Here is a 15,985-nt window from a genome sequence, read left to right on the forward strand (position 1 = left end):
CTTTTCATCTGTTGGTGGACATTTAGGTTGTTTCCATATCTTGCCTATTTAAATACTACTGCAGTAAACATGGAAGTGTTGGTATCTCTTTGAGATCTTGAGTTTAATTCTTATATATCCAGAAATGGGATTGCTGGATCATACAGTAGTTCCATTGTTAATATTTTTTAGGAATGGCCATATTGTTTTCCATAGTGGTTGTACCATTTTGCATTCCCATCAAGAATGCTCAAAGGTTCCAATTTCTCCACATATTCTCCAACATTTGCTATTTTTTAAATCTGTAAAATTCCTTTAAAAAAAGGGGAAAAGCTTCATGATATTGGTCTAGCCAATTTTTTTTTAAATGTGATACCAAAAGCACAAACAACAAAAGTAAAAATCTACAAATGGGACTACATCAAACCAAAAGCTCTGCAGAGAAAATTAAGCAATCAACAAAATGAAAAGGCAACCTACAAAATGAGAGAAAATACTTGCAAATCATATATGTGATAAAAGAGTTAACATTGAAATATATAAGGAACTACTATGACTCAATGATGAAAAAAATCTTATTAAAAATGTACAAAGGATTTGAATAGACATTTCTCCAAAGAACACATACAAATGGCCAACAGGTATATGACAAAGTGTGTAATGTCACTAAACATCAGGGAAATGCAAGTTGAGATCACAATAACATCTAATACCTGTTATGATGGCTATTAGAAAATGAAAACAGAAACAAAAGTTACAAAAGATAAGTGGAGCATCACTTTTAATTTGAAGAGACTGATTTTCCTTTCTTTCTTTATTTTAAAAATTATATGCAACAGTGTATTCTACTGATAGCCACATAGCATTAAAGAAAAGCTCAACAAATCTGGATCACATGACTTTTTGTAAAAGGAAAATGGGTATCTTATCAGTAAGCGTGACATCTTTTAAGTACTTTGCCATAGCGGAACTGGGGGAATTTCATGAGGTACAAAAGATTCTTATGGTTACTCTCCACCTCATTACAAAGTATTGTCAAGATCTTGTTTTTCAGAGTCAAAGACAAAAACCACATGATTATCTCAATAGATGCAAAAAAGGCCTTTGACAAAATTCAACAACCCTTCATGCTAAAAACTCTCAATAAATTAGGTATTGATGGGACGTATTTCAAAATAATAAGAGCTATCTATGACAAACCCACAGCCAATATCATACTGAATGGGCAAAAACTGGAAGCATTCCCTTTGAAAACGTGCACAAGACAGGGATGCCCTCTCTCACCACTCCTATTCAACATAGTGTTGGAAGTTCTGGCCAGGGTAATTAGGCAGGAGAAGGAAATAAAGGGTATTCAATTAGGAAAAGAGGAAGTCAAATTGTCCCTGTTTGCAGATGACTTGATTGTATATCTAGAAAACCCCATCGTCTCAGCCCAAAATTTCCTTAAGCTGATAAGTAACTTCAGCAAAGTCTCAGGATACAAAATCAATGTACAAAAATCACAAGCATTCTTATACACCAACAAAAGACAAACAGAGAGCCAAATCATGAGTGAACTCCCATTCACAATTGCTTCAAAGAGAATAATAAAATACCTAGGAATCCAACTTACAAGGGATGTGAAGGACCTCTTCAAGGAGAACTACAAACCACTGCTCAATGAAATAAAAGAGGATACAAACAAATGGAAGAACATTCCATGCTCATGGGTAGGAAGAATCAGTATCATGAAAATGGCCATACTGCCCAAGGTAATTTATAGATTCAATGGCATCCCCATCAAGCTACCAATGCCTTTCTTCACAGATTTGGAAAAAACTACTTTAAAGTTCATATGGAACCAAAAAAGAGCCCGCATCACCAAGTCAATCCTAAGCCAAAAGAACAAAGCTGGAGGCATCACACTACCTGACTTCAAACTATACTACAAGGCTACAGTAACCAAAACAGCATGGTACTGGTACCAAAACAGAGATATAGACCAATGGAACAGAACAGAGCCCTCAGAAATAATGCCACATATCTACAACTATCTGATCTTTGACAAACCTGACAAAAACAAGCAATGGGGAAAGGATTCCCTATTTAATAAATGGTGCTGGGAAAACTGGCTAGCCATATGTAGAAAGCTGAAACTGGATCCCTTCCTTACACCTTATACAAAAATCAATTCAAGATGGATTAAAGACTTAAACGTTAGACCTAAAACCATAAAAACCCTAGAAGAAAACCTAGGCTTTACCATTCAGGACATAGGCATGGGCAAGGACTTCATGTCTAAAACACCAAAAGCAATGGCAACAAAAGCCAAAATTGACAAATGGGATCTAATTAAACTAAAGACCTTCTGCACAGCAAAAGAAACTACCATCAGAGTCAACAGGCAACCTACAAAATGGGAGAAAATTTTTGCAACCTACTCATCTGACAAAGGGCTAATATCCAGAATCTACAATGAACTCAAACAAATTTACAAGAAAAAAACAAACAACCCCATCAAAAAGTGGGCTAAGGACATGAACAGACACTTCTCAAAAGAAGACATTTATGCGGCCAAAAAACACATGAAAAAATGCTCACCATCACTGGCCATCAGAGAAATGTGAATCAAAACCACAATGAGATACCATCTCACACCAGTTAGAATGGCAATCATTAAAAAGTCAGGAAATAACAGGTGCTGGAGAGGATGTGGAGAAATAGGAACACTTTTACGCTGTTGGTGGGACTGTAAACTAGTTCAACCATTGTGGAAGTCAGTGTGGCGATTCCTCAGGGATCTAGAACTGGAAGTACCATTTGACCCAGCCATCCCATTACTGGGTATATACCCAAAGGACTATAAATCATGCTGCTATAAAGACACATGTACACGTATGTTTGTTGCGGCATTGTTCACAATAGCAAAGGCTTGGAACCAACCCAAATGTCCAACAATGATAGACTGGATTAAGAAGATGTGGCACATATACACCATGGAATACTATGCAGCCATAAAAAAGGATGAGTTCATGTCCTTTGTAGGGACATGGATGAAATTGGAAGTCATCATTCTCAGTAAACTATCGCAAGAACAAAAAACCAAACACCGCATATTCTCACTCATGGGTGGGAACTGAATAATGAAATCACATGGACACAGGAAGGGGAATATCGCACTCTGGAGACTGTTGCGGGGTGGGGGGGAGGGGGGAGGGATAGTATTGGGAGATATACCTAATGCTGGATGACGAGTTGGTGGGCGCAGCGCACCAGCATGGCACATGTATACATATGTAACTAACCTGCACAATGTGCACATGTACCCTAAAACTTTAATAAAAAAAAAGATCTTGTTTTTGCAAAATCAGTTACATCAATGACATTTGGTAGCACTCTGTGCACTTCTTTTTCACCTGCTTTGCTGTATTTTCATCTGCTTTGTCTTTGAACAATGGAGTGCCAAAATTTCATGTGATTTGCTCTCTCTACAACTTACTCTGGAAATTATTATTCTTTCTTATTATAGTCAAAGCTGTTACTCCATCAACAAGTAGTTTAAAATTTTTATACATACATTAGAGAAATAATTGATAAGTAGAAAAGATCATTGAATATACTTTTTGTTATTCTCAATAAAGTTAGTGTTTTATATATATTTATTTATATTTATATATATATATAAAATCATTGGAAAAAGTATAGAATACTAGAATATATCATAAGCTGAAAAACAGATATACTTTTATCCAATTGTATAACAAACTTCCCACACCAGGTAATATTTATTTCTTTAAATCCTCAAGGTTTTTGTGTCTTCCAATAGTATTTTCTAACAAAAGAATGCATTATAATTTGTACCTGTTTTATTTCCCAGGTGTTTTATTTTCCAGATGCATTTACTGTAGAAAGAACAATGTTTCCCAATGGTATATAGTTTTTCTTTAATCCTTAGGTAGGAGATTAAATATTTATTACATATTTAATGAAATATTGTGAAGTCCTGGGTTAGTTATTGCATGATACTTTGAACCACTATTAAAAAAACCTGTTGATATTTGTCTTCATAATTCTGTATGGTGATTTATGCCTTAGTAATTTTGATGGCTTTAAAATGATCATTAATATTTTAAAGTACAAAATCTACTTAGAGCAAGACTAATCTTTAAAGATAGTGGATATAAACTATATTTCATAGAGTCTTCTTGATAATTTTGAATCATTTTATGCAATTAATGTCAGGGTAAATGGCCGTTGTTTTTACCACATCATATGGCTGACAAAGAACTTACTGAAATACATCTATAAAATATAACATTATCTTGTTTCCTTACATTGTTTGAGGCAACCCATTTAAAAATTTATGTATAACTTTATTATGAAATTTTATACACATAGACAAAAATAGAACATAATGAACCTGATGTGCTTATCTTCCAGCTTCAATAATTATCACTGTATGGCATATCTTATTTCATCTATGCCTCCCTACTTACCTATACTTCAGATTATTTTAAATCAATTTCTAGACAACATATAATTTTATCTATATGGTTCAGTGCATATCTTTAAAAATGATTGTAATACTGACTACATACAAAATTAACAATAAATTTCCAATATTATTAAATATTTAATGTTCAATTTTTTTCTCATTGTTTATAATTTTATTTATATTTTTGAAGATAGAAGCAATGGGCTCAAGATACATTTTGAGGATAGATTCTACACTAGTTTCTGTTTGATTTGTTTAATGGTGGAGAAAAGAGAGAGGAATTTGAAGGTGAAACAATTTTCTAGGGGGGTCGTATACTTAAATGAGGAAGACTGTAGAGGTAGATTTGGGTGATAAGATAAAGCATTCAGCTGTAGAAATATCAAGATGGAAACAACATGTTAACTTTTGGATGAATAAGCCTGTAACTCAAAAAAGGGGTTGTGGTTTAGAGACATACATTTGGAAATATATATATCATAGATAATATTTATTTATTTTACTTCTTTGCCAGTTTCTTTTTTCTTTCTTTTTAAAATTATACTTTAAATTCTGGGATACATGTGCAGAACATGTAGGTTTGTTACATAGGTATACATGGGCCATGGTGGTTTGCCGCACCCGTCAACCTGTCATCTAAGTTTTAAGCCCTGTCTGCATTAGGTATTTGTCCTAATGCTCTCCCTCCCCTTGCCCCCCAACCCCCGACAGGCCTCAGTGAATGATGTTCCCCTTCCTGTGTCCATGTGTTCTCATTGTTCAACTCCCACTTATGAGTGAGAACATACAGTGTTTGTTTTTCTGTTTCTGTGCTGTTAGTTTGCTGAGAATGATGGTTTCCAGCTTCATCCATGTCCCTGCAAAGGACATGAAGTCATTCTTTTTTATGGCTGCATAGTATTCCATGGCGTACATGTGCCACATTTTCTTAATCCAGTCTATCGTTGATGGGCATTTGGGTTCGTTCAAAGTCTTTGCTATTGTGAATAGTGCTGCAATAAACATATGTATGCATGTGTCTTTATAGCAGAATGATTTATAATCCTTTGGGTATATGCCCAGTAATGGTATTGCTGGGTCAAATGGTATTTCTGGTTCTAGATCCTTGAGGAATCATCACACTGTCTTCCATAATGGTTGAACTAATTTACACTCCCACCAACAGTGTAAAATCGTTCCTATTTCTCCACATCCTCTCCAGCATTTGTTGTTTCCTGACTTGTTAATAATCTCCATTCTAACTGGCGTGAGAAGGTATCTCATTGTGGTTTTGATTTGCATTTCTCTAATAACCAGGGATAATGAGCTTTTTTTCATGTTTGTTGGCTGCATAAATGTCTTCTTTTGAAAAGTGTCTGTTCATATCCTTTGCCCACTTTTTGATGAGATTGTTTGTTTTTTTCTTGTAAATTTGTTTAAGTTCCTTGAAGATTCTGGATGTTAGCCCTTTGTCAGATGGATAGATTGCAAAAATTTTCTCCCTTTCTGTAGGTTGCCTGTTGACTCTGATGGTAGTTTCTTTTGCTGTGCAGAAGCTCTTTAGTTTAATTAGATCCCATTTGTCAATTTTGACATTTGTTGCCATTGCTTTTGGTGTTTTAGTCATGAAGTCTGTGGCTATGCCTATGTCCTGAATGGTATTGCCGAGGTTTTCTTCTAGGGTTTTTATGGTTTTAGGTTTTATGTTTAAGTCTTTAATCCATCTTGAGTTAATTTTTGTATAAGGTGTAAGGAGGGGATCCAGTTTCAGTTTTCTGCATATGACTAGCCAATTTTCCCAGCACCATTTATTAAATAGGGAATCTTTTCCCCGTTGCTTGTTTTGTCAGGTTTGTCAAAGATCAGGTGGTTGTAGATGTGTGGTGTTATTTCTGAGGCCTCTGTTCTGTTCCATTTATCTATATATCTGTTTCGATACAAGTAGAATGCTGTTTTGGTTACTGTAGCCTTGTAGTATAGTTTGAAGTGAGGTAGCATGAGGCCTCTGGCTTTGTTCTTTTTGCTTAAGATTGTCTTGGCTATACGAGCTCTTTTTGGGTTCCATATGAAATTTTAAGTAAATTTTTTCTAATTCTGTGAAGAAAGTCAATGGTAGCTTGATGGGAATAGCTTTGAATCTATAAATTACTTTGGGTAGTATGGCCATTTTCACGATATTGATTCGTCCTATTATTGAGCATGGAATGTTTTTTCATTTGTTTGCGTCCTCTCTTATTTCCTTGAGCAGTGGTTTGTAGTTTTCCTTGAAGAGGTCCTTCACATCCCTTGTAAGTTGTATTCCTAAGTATTTTATTCTCTTTGAAGCAATTGTGAATGGCAGTTCGCTCATGATTTGGCTCTCTGCCTGTCTATTATTGGTTTTTCCTTTCCATATTTAGTGCTTCCTTAAGGAGCTCTTGTAAGGCAGGCCTGGTGGTGACAAAATCCCCCAGCATTTGCTTGTCTGTAAAGGATTTTATATTTCCTTCGTTTATGAAGCTTAGTTTGGCTGGATTATGAAATTCTGGGTTGAAAATTGTTTACTTTAAGAATGCTGAATGTTGGTTCCCACTCTCTTCTGGCTTGTAGGGTTACTGGAGAGAGATCTGCTGTTAGTCTGATGGGCTTCCGTTTGTAGGTAAACTGACCTTTCTCTCTAGCTACCATTAACATTTTTTCCTTCATTTCAGCTTGGAGAATCTGATGATTATGTGTCTTGGAGTTGCTCTTCTCAAGGAGTATCTTAGTAATGTTGTCTGTATTTCCTGAATTTGAATGTTGGCCTGTCTTTCTAGGTTGGGGAAGTTCTTTTGGATAATATCCTGAAGAGTGTTTTCCAACTTGGTTCCATTCTTCCCGTCACTTTCAGGTATACCAATCAATCATAGGTTTGGTCTTTTCACATAGTCCCCTATTTCTTGGAGAGTTTTTTCATTCCATTTTATTCTTTCTTCTCTAATCTTGTCTTCATGCCTTATTTCAGTAAGTTGATCTTCAATCTCTGATATCCTTTCTTCCATTTGATTGATTCGGCTACTGCTACTTGTGTGTGCTTCACAAGTTCTTGTGCTGTGTTTTTCAGCTCCATCAGGTCGTTTATATTCCTCTCTAAACTGGTGATTCTAGTTAGCAGTTTCTGTAACCTTTTATCCAGGTTCTTCGCTTCCTTGCTTTGGGTTAGAACATGCTCTTTTAGCTCAGAGGAGTTTGCTATTACCCACCTACTGAAGCCTACTTCTGTCAATTTGTCAAACGAATTCTCCATCCAGCTTTGTGCCCTTGCTGGAGAAGAGTTGTTATCATTTGGAGGAGAAGAGGCATTCTGATTTTTGGAATCTTCAGCATTTTTGTTCTGTTTTTTCGTCATCTTTGTGGATTTATCTACCTTTAATCTTTGATGCTGATGACCTTTTGATGAGGTTTTTGTGTGGGCATCTTTTTTGTTGATGTCAATGTTATTGCTTTCTCTTTGTTAGTTTTTCCTTTAACAGTCAGGTCCCTCTTTTGCAGGTCTGCTGGAGTTTGCTGGAGGTCCACTCCAGACTCTGTTTGCCTGGGTATCACCAGCAGAGGCTGCAGAACTGCAAAGATTGCTGCTTGCTCCTTCCTCTGGAAGCTTCATCACAGAGGAGGACCTGCCTGATGCCAGCCAGAGCTCTCCTGTATGAGGTGTCTGTCGACTCCTGCTGGAAGGTGTCTCCCAGTCAGGAAGCATAGGGGTCAGTAACCCACTTGAGGAGGCAGTCTATCCCTTAGCAGAGCTTGAGTGCTGTGCTGGGAGATCTGCTGCTGTCTTCAGAGATGGCAAGTAGGAACATTTAAGTCTGCTGAAGCTGCGCCCACAGCCACCCCTTCCCCCAGGTGCTCTGTCCCAGGGAGATGGGAGTTTTGTCTGTAAGCCCCTGACTGGGGCTGCTGCCTTTCTTTCAGCGATGCTCTGCCCAGTGAGGAGGCATCTAGAGAGGTAGTCTGGCCCAAGCCACTTTGTTGTGCTGAGGTGAGATCCCCCCAGTCCGAACTTCCTGGCTTCCTTAACACTGTGAGGGGAAAACCACCTACTCAAGCCTCAGTAATGGTGAATGCCCCTCCCCTGACCAAGCTGGATCACCCCAGGTCAACTTCAGACTGCTGTGCTGGCAGTGAGAATTTCAAGCCAGTGGTTCTTAGCTTGCTGGGCTCCATGGGAGTGGGACCTACCGAGCAAGACCACTTTGCTCCCTGGCTTCAGCCCCCTTTCCAAAGGGGTGAACGGTTCTGTCTCGCTGGAGTTCCAGGCAACACTGGGGTACAAAAAAAGACTCCTGCAGCTAGCTTGGTGTCTGCCTGAACAGCTGCCCACTTTTGTGCTTGAAACCCAGGGCCCTGGTGGTATAGTCACCTGAGGGAATCTCCTGGTCTGTTGGTTGCAAAAACCGTGGGAAAAGTGTAGTATCTGGGCTGGTTAGCACAGTCCCTCACAGCTTCCCTTGGCTGGGGAGGGAGGCCCCGGGCCCCTTGCACTTCCTGGGTGGGGCAACGCCCCACCCTGCTTTTGCTCAACCTCCGTGTGCTGTACCCACTGTCTAACCAGCCCCAATGAGATAAACCGGGTGCCTCAGTTGGAAAGGCAGAAATCACCCACTTTCTGCGTTGGTCCCGCTGGGATCTGCAGACCAGAGCTGTTCCTATTCAGCCGTTTTCCATAGATAATATTTAAAACTTGGAGAATAAAGGAGACAAATGAAAGAGAGACCACAGAGTAAGAAAAGAAGAGTTGCTCAGGACTAAGCCTGACCAACCTAATGTTCCTGAGGAGAATGAGAAGAAGGGAGGAAAATGAGGGTGTAGTGCTACTGAAACTCAGAGACATGGCTCAAGAAAGCAGTAAGGTGTTGAATGCTGCTGAGAGGTTTAATGCGATGAAAATTGAAAACTGCTTAACTAGTCTGAGACTGTGATCCTCCACTTGTATATGTTCTGCTTTTGGGAGAGTCACCTAATGTATTTGGATTTCAGTTTCATCATCTATAAAATAGTTGTGCTTGTGAAAGGCGGTGTTGAGTGCTGTGAAAGGAAGGGGTTTGCTTGGGAAGTGTCAGACATTGCATCGGACAATGCAAGATGGTTAAGTGTGGAGGTGAGGGTGGAGCAGATGATCTACCAACTCTAAAAATGTATGAAATGTGAGCCAATGTATAGGATGATAGTATTTAACTTTACAGAGTAGATGAAAGGATTTTCTGTATCACTCGGTAAAGTACCAAGTACTAGGTAAATACAAAGTGTTATTTCTGTTTACTGAGAATATACATATCAAAGGGAATTGAGGATTTGTGGCAGCTGTTTTAAGATAGACATAGGCTATAGCCATGATGAGTGATCTCATATAGAAGAAGCTGGAGGCAGAATTGTCAGGTCTGTGAACCCAAATATTAGTGCATCAGCACCTTAGAAATTAAGAGGTCCCTGAGGCTTTGAGATTGGCATCTGGTCTTCTTGAGTGACAGCCACTAGGAGATATTGCCTTGTTCTCATATCACAGAACTATCTGGATAATCTGAGGCCACCTGCTGGGTGGTCAGGCCAGAACATCCATCCTTTTGGTACCGCTCTCAGAATTGCTCACTCCTGCCCGCTACCACAAACATTTAATTTTATATAGGGGAGATAGTGGAAGGGGAGGAGGATCCCTGTTCCCCAGGGCCTTGCCACAGAAATAATGCCGAGGCTTCCACTGCTTCCTAGTATGTCATGCAGGGAGAAATCACTGGGTCCTCATGCAGCAATCCTGTGCATTTGGGAACCTCATGTACAATGAATGCTCAATAAATACTTGTTTTTTAAAAAAGGGAATAACTAGCAATTCGTACTGTGTGTATTAGTGGGAGGCAAGGCTAACCTTTGCTGTTGGCCTATGGTGTCGGCTCTGTGGGATGATTTTGCAAATGTTCTGTTCCCACATTAGTAGCTTTCCAGATGATTACAATTCTGCTTCTAGAATTCCACCCTTTAATAAGCATCGTTCTCAGACAAAATGCAAGTGAGAGCAAAATCACATCATTAGTTTTTTATATCTTACTGCATTTAAATTATTTGGATCTCTCTTGAGAGCAGAGTTTGAAAGGGATGCTGAGAAAGCCGGGGAGCTGAAGGAAGGTGGGAAACTACACAGAAAATGGCAGCTACAAAAATCTAATTCCACAGGTTTCACAGTTGTGCCTAACACTGGTCCTGATCAGTAGCTTTGACAAGGCACGTACCTGAGGACAATGTGTGCTCCCTCTCCTTCTTTCTGTTTTTCATTAATTCCTTTATACTTCGCTTTGAATATGTATTGTGAGTCAGATGCCCCGCACATAATCACATGTTCTTAATACAGTTACACCCAGATGCACAAAGAGTTTGCAGGTAACGTTTTTAGTCTCTCTCAGCAGCTTCCAATTTTGTGCGACTGATTGATTAACACAGTAACATGAGCAAACACGAAGTACCAGAGCTTCAGGTGACACATTTAATTAACGACATTCAGGCAAGCAAAGAAAGATAAGCATTCTGGTAGCAGCCAATTACAAATTACAGATTAATGAATGTAATTTCGGGTTTCAGAGATTTTCCTATTTTATTCTAACACTGGGATCAACATTCATCAGCTCAGAAGGGGGAAGGTGCAGGCCTGCTAAGCAAGGTATCAACCTAAGGATAGCTTTTGCTTTTGCTCCAGCTCCATGTCTGATCAGATAGAATTACCAAACTTAATCTGACCTCTAGTGGCACTTGGCATTAACAAGCACATTTGAAATCCACTTAGGAATTTTGCTGTGAGAATTCTGCTATCATCCCATCTTACAGCTGGAAGGAACCTTAGAGATGATCTGCTTGGCAGGCTTCTGCCCACTCCCCTATTTTACAGGTGAGGAGACTGAGGCCTGGAGATATTGATGGGTGATGATAAAAATTGAATAGCTAATTGATAGAAAAGTCAATGATGACAGAATCCAAGTTTCTAAAAAAATTTAATTGTAATTTTTGTGGTAGGTGTATACATTTATGGGATACATAAGATGTTTTGATACAGGCATGCAATGAGTAATAATGACATCATGTAAAATGAGTCAAGTATATTTATCCTTTGTATCACAAACAATCTAGTTATACTCTTTTAGTTATTTTAAGATGTACAATTAAATTATTAATGACTATAGTCACTCTGTTATGCTATCAAATACTAGGTCTTATTCATTCTTTCTATTTTTTATACTCATTAAATCATCCCCATCTCCCCCATACCTTCCTACACTCCTTCCCAGCCTATGGTAACCATTCTTCTTCTATCTCCAGAATCCAGGTTTTTAGATTTCTACATTGTTATGAGTGTGTTAGCAGAGAAAAGTCAATATGCAAGTCTGTAAGATTCTTGATGAGAATAAGCTTAGGTGTATAAAATTAATGGCTGTCTGAATATAGGTGAAAAGCATCAAAACACTTTTGGTTCAATATCTGTATATTTTAGCCCAAAGTTCCAAAGTTTTATGGCATTATCTGAGTCAAAATAACTGACTTCAATTTAGCTACATTTAAATGGTGAATTTCTTTGATTCTTTTGAGTCAGTGGTTTATAACTATCACTCTTAGTAAGTGAGATGATTGTAATGATTTAATCGGACCAACAATTCAGTGAACTAATCTAATATTCAGTTCTAAATCTCAGGAATATTCAAATTGGGACAAGGTATGAATCTTTTTGTACCCAATTCCAGGGTTTTTAATCAAACCACAGGCAGTGTTAAGCAGTTGAAAATAAATCAGACTTCAGGTTTGAGTAGACTTGGGTTAGAATTCTGGATTCTTGTCTGCATTCATTTCTATTGCTGCTGTAACCAATTACCACAAATTGAGTGACTTAAAGCAACGCAAACTTATTTTCCTCTATTTCTGGAGATCAGAAGTCCAAAATACATTTTAAGGGGCAATAAGGTGTCAGCAGGGTTGGTTCCTCCTGGTGGCTTCAGGGGAGAATCCATTCCTTGACTCACCTACTTCTAAAGGTTGCTGACATCCCTTGGCTCCTGGCTACATCACCCCAACCTCTGCTTCCATGGTCGTATCGCCTTCTCTTCTGTAGTAAAATTTCCCCTTCATGAGGATAACATGATCACATTTATGGGCCACCTGGATTACTAGGGTAATCTTGCCATCTTTGAATCCTGATTTTAATCACATCTACAGAGTTCCTTTTGCCATGTAAGGTAACATTAACAGGTTCTAGGGACTATGATATGGACATCTTGAGTGGGTTTATTATTCAGCCTTCCCCAATCTCTTACCGGCTGTGTGATCTAGGTCTGATCATCTTAACCAGCCTTATCGAATTGGTTGGGAGGATTAAAATAGAGGATAGATAAAACATACGTAGCAAACTACCTGGTGCATGATAGGTGCTCAGCAATAGCAATGTTCTTTTCTTTTCCCTTGGCTTAATCAGTAGATGAAATCTCTAACAGTAGATTATGCATATAGTGGAGGTTTATATTCAGCGTAGTCCAAGATCTGGTTTCTAGAAGCAGAATTACCATTTGGTGGATGAAGTAGAAACCAGAAATTCCTGAAATGCAGTATTTCTCAGTCCAGCCTTTCCCAAATGATGAATTCCTCTCTCCACCCTCCTGAATGGTGCATCTTGCATTTTGATTTTGGAAACTTGATTACTTTCTTCATCAGATTGTCTTTTCCTAGTTTGCATAGATAAAAACTTCATTGCTGGTAATCAAATTAATTGTCTTTTAAAATAATTATGTCCTGTGGCAATCAATTATACAAGTCTACAGATGGCACATAAAGTGTGTGCTGAATGGAATGATAATGGAATATAAACTATATTCAGGTTTACCCTGTTTTGTTGTTTCTACTTGGCCATGTACTTGGTCTACGTGAGAGGGATACTTAAAAAAATGTACTGCTATATTTGGCCTCTTATGTTTCGCTTTCCTCCTCTTTTTATCATCTTTTACAACACAGATTTAGAGAAAATGTATGTAGTAGAACTCAGTTTCCTTGATCATTGGTAATGATGTGCAACAACTTGATGTGCAATGATTCACTGATAGTCTGGAAGCCTTACTTTGAACATCTTTCTTAGTGACACCATTAATTACAGGCTACAGTCTGGCTATCACCAAGCTGAATGTGGCCTTCAGAAGTAGTCTGCTTGGGCAGCATGGGATTCAAAATGTTTCCTTTGCATGTGTTCAGATGGACAAACACTCTGTAGTTTTCCCCAGTGATAATACCTACCATAGTGGGCTATTGCGTGCATTGATGCCAGCTCCCCGAAGGCATTTCTCCATGGTGGAAACTGACATGTAGAAAAAAAGTGAAGGAAAAAAAATGGCTGACATCTATTGCTCGTTAAAATGATTTTCTCCCAAATCAAGACATGGGTATGTCCTATGCACATGGCTACATATGGTTGCCTTTACCCTACAATGGCCCTTCCTTTTTTTTTTTTTTTTTTCAGAGTGTTCCAGATTTGCATTAAGCTGTCACCCGGTGGCTGTGTAACTAGCTGCTTTTGTGACTGTTACAGGCAAGTGATTGAAAATACCTAGATCCTGTTCATACAAAACTAGAATTAGAGGTTCTGAAAAATATTTTTCTCTAACATTCTGTGATTCTATGTTTTAATAAATTTCTTATTGGAGAAGGTAACTTTTGCCAATGAAAAAGACGACAGTAAATTTAGAGGAGAAAAGGGCCGGATAGGCAGGTGAAATGACCTTGAGAGAAAGGAGAGGAGATAGAGCGGCAGTATCAACTACACGTAATATGCACCGGTGCGTCTGGCCTGAAAATAAGTTCCTTCGACAATATATCCTGTAGGTACTTTGCTCTGCTTCATTTTTACCTTTATCAGATGGTCATTAAGATTTCCTAAGCTCAAAAATTCTTTGATTCTCCATTGCCACATCTGTGTGCCATGTTTGACCTCCGTGCAAGTTAGAACGCACAGGGCATTAGGAGCCACACGAATTTTTTTTTTTTTTTTTTTTTTTTTTTTTTTTTTTTTACCAGGAGCTTCTATTTTCATGTGTCAATTATTTGTGCTCTATATTACATTGTGCTGCAATGCAGCAAAAATTACTGGCAAGATCAAAATATTCTAAAGGTAGACTTTTCAATAAGAAACATTATAAATACAAAACCAATGTTACCAGTTATCGCTAAACTAACCTGTTCAGAATGTGCAATTCTAGCCCTGGGCAGAATGGATACCTCAAGATATTGTTTTTCTGCAGCTAAATGGATACTTTGCCCCATAAAAGGTAGGGATGTTTTTCAGCCGCAAAAGCCTTAACAGACCTGCAGTTACAGACTCAGGGAAAACCTGGTACTGTTGTTTGTGGATCGCAGGGAAGCCAGAGTTGCAGCTGACTTTCTGTCCACGAGATGGCGGTAGAGGAGCACAGAAAAAAGAAACCATCTTGGGCTGTTAATCATGTTGACTGTTTAGAAGCTAAGAGGGAAGCCGATCTGTCATTAGGTAAGACCAAGCCGAAATTTATGGATTTCATACCTTAGTGGAAAACACTGGTTTGTGGCTCGTGGCTGTTTCTAAGACCTTTTGATTTTATACAAAAATTCCATTCAACTATCATCATCAAATAGCTGTCCCTATTTTTCCTTGATTTTGGCATATTTTAGCTTTTTACAGCTGGATCAACTGATGGGCTTCATTTTCAGCCCAGGTCAGCCCCAAGTCCTGAGGCAGTCCTAACAGGAGCAGAAAGGATAGCAGCTGCCTCTGTGCAGGTGTGTTTGATCAGCAGAGCTTAGGCCATATATTCCAGGGGCTGGCATTTCCAGCTTCTCAGGTGGGATTCATTTCTGCCTCCTATCAAGATTCATATGGTGAGAAATTCATTAAATAGGAAAAAGATTTAGATGCTGGTTTAGGCAACCAACGACAATGATATAGGAATATTGACCAAGACTAAATTCAGGTGGTCATCCATAGTTGGTAAGACATTGAAACACTAACTAGTATCCCAAATAACTCCCTCTCCCTCCCCTACACTATCATTCTGCTTCTCTTTTCTTTCTCTTCTTTACTGCCCAGCAGATCCTGAATCTAGAACCTGAAGGGGAAGTTCTTGGTACCCTTCCAGCTTTGGATTCTCTAACTCTGTTTTCTATTGGGTTTTACCTTGCCTAGGATTCTTCTATGCAGTATTCAATCCTTCGTCTCCTGCTTGGGGAGAATAGTTCTAAGAACATGAACAGCTTACCTAAGAAACCATGGCCATGTCTTGCCCATGCCCCTCTGCCCCTAAAATGTATCTCCTAATGTGGACAATTCTCTGGGTCACATCTGAGTATTCTGTCTTTCTTCTTTTTCTACTTCTTTTTTTTTTTTTTTTTTTTTGAGACAGGATCTCACTCTGTCACTCAGGCTGTATTGCAGTGGTGTGATCCTAGCTGATGCAATCTTGACTAAAGTGAACTAAAGTGAGCCTCTTCTCTCAGCCTCCTGAGTAGATGGGACTACAGGTGCATGGCACCTCACCCAGCTGATTT

Source organism: Pan troglodytes, chromosome 2 (assembly GCF_028858775.2).
Source record: "Pan troglodytes isolate AG18354 chromosome 2, NHGRI_mPanTro3-v2.0_pri, whole genome shotgun sequence".
Taxonomy (NCBI): domain Eukaryota; kingdom Metazoa; phylum Chordata; class Mammalia; order Primates; family Hominidae; genus Pan; species Pan troglodytes.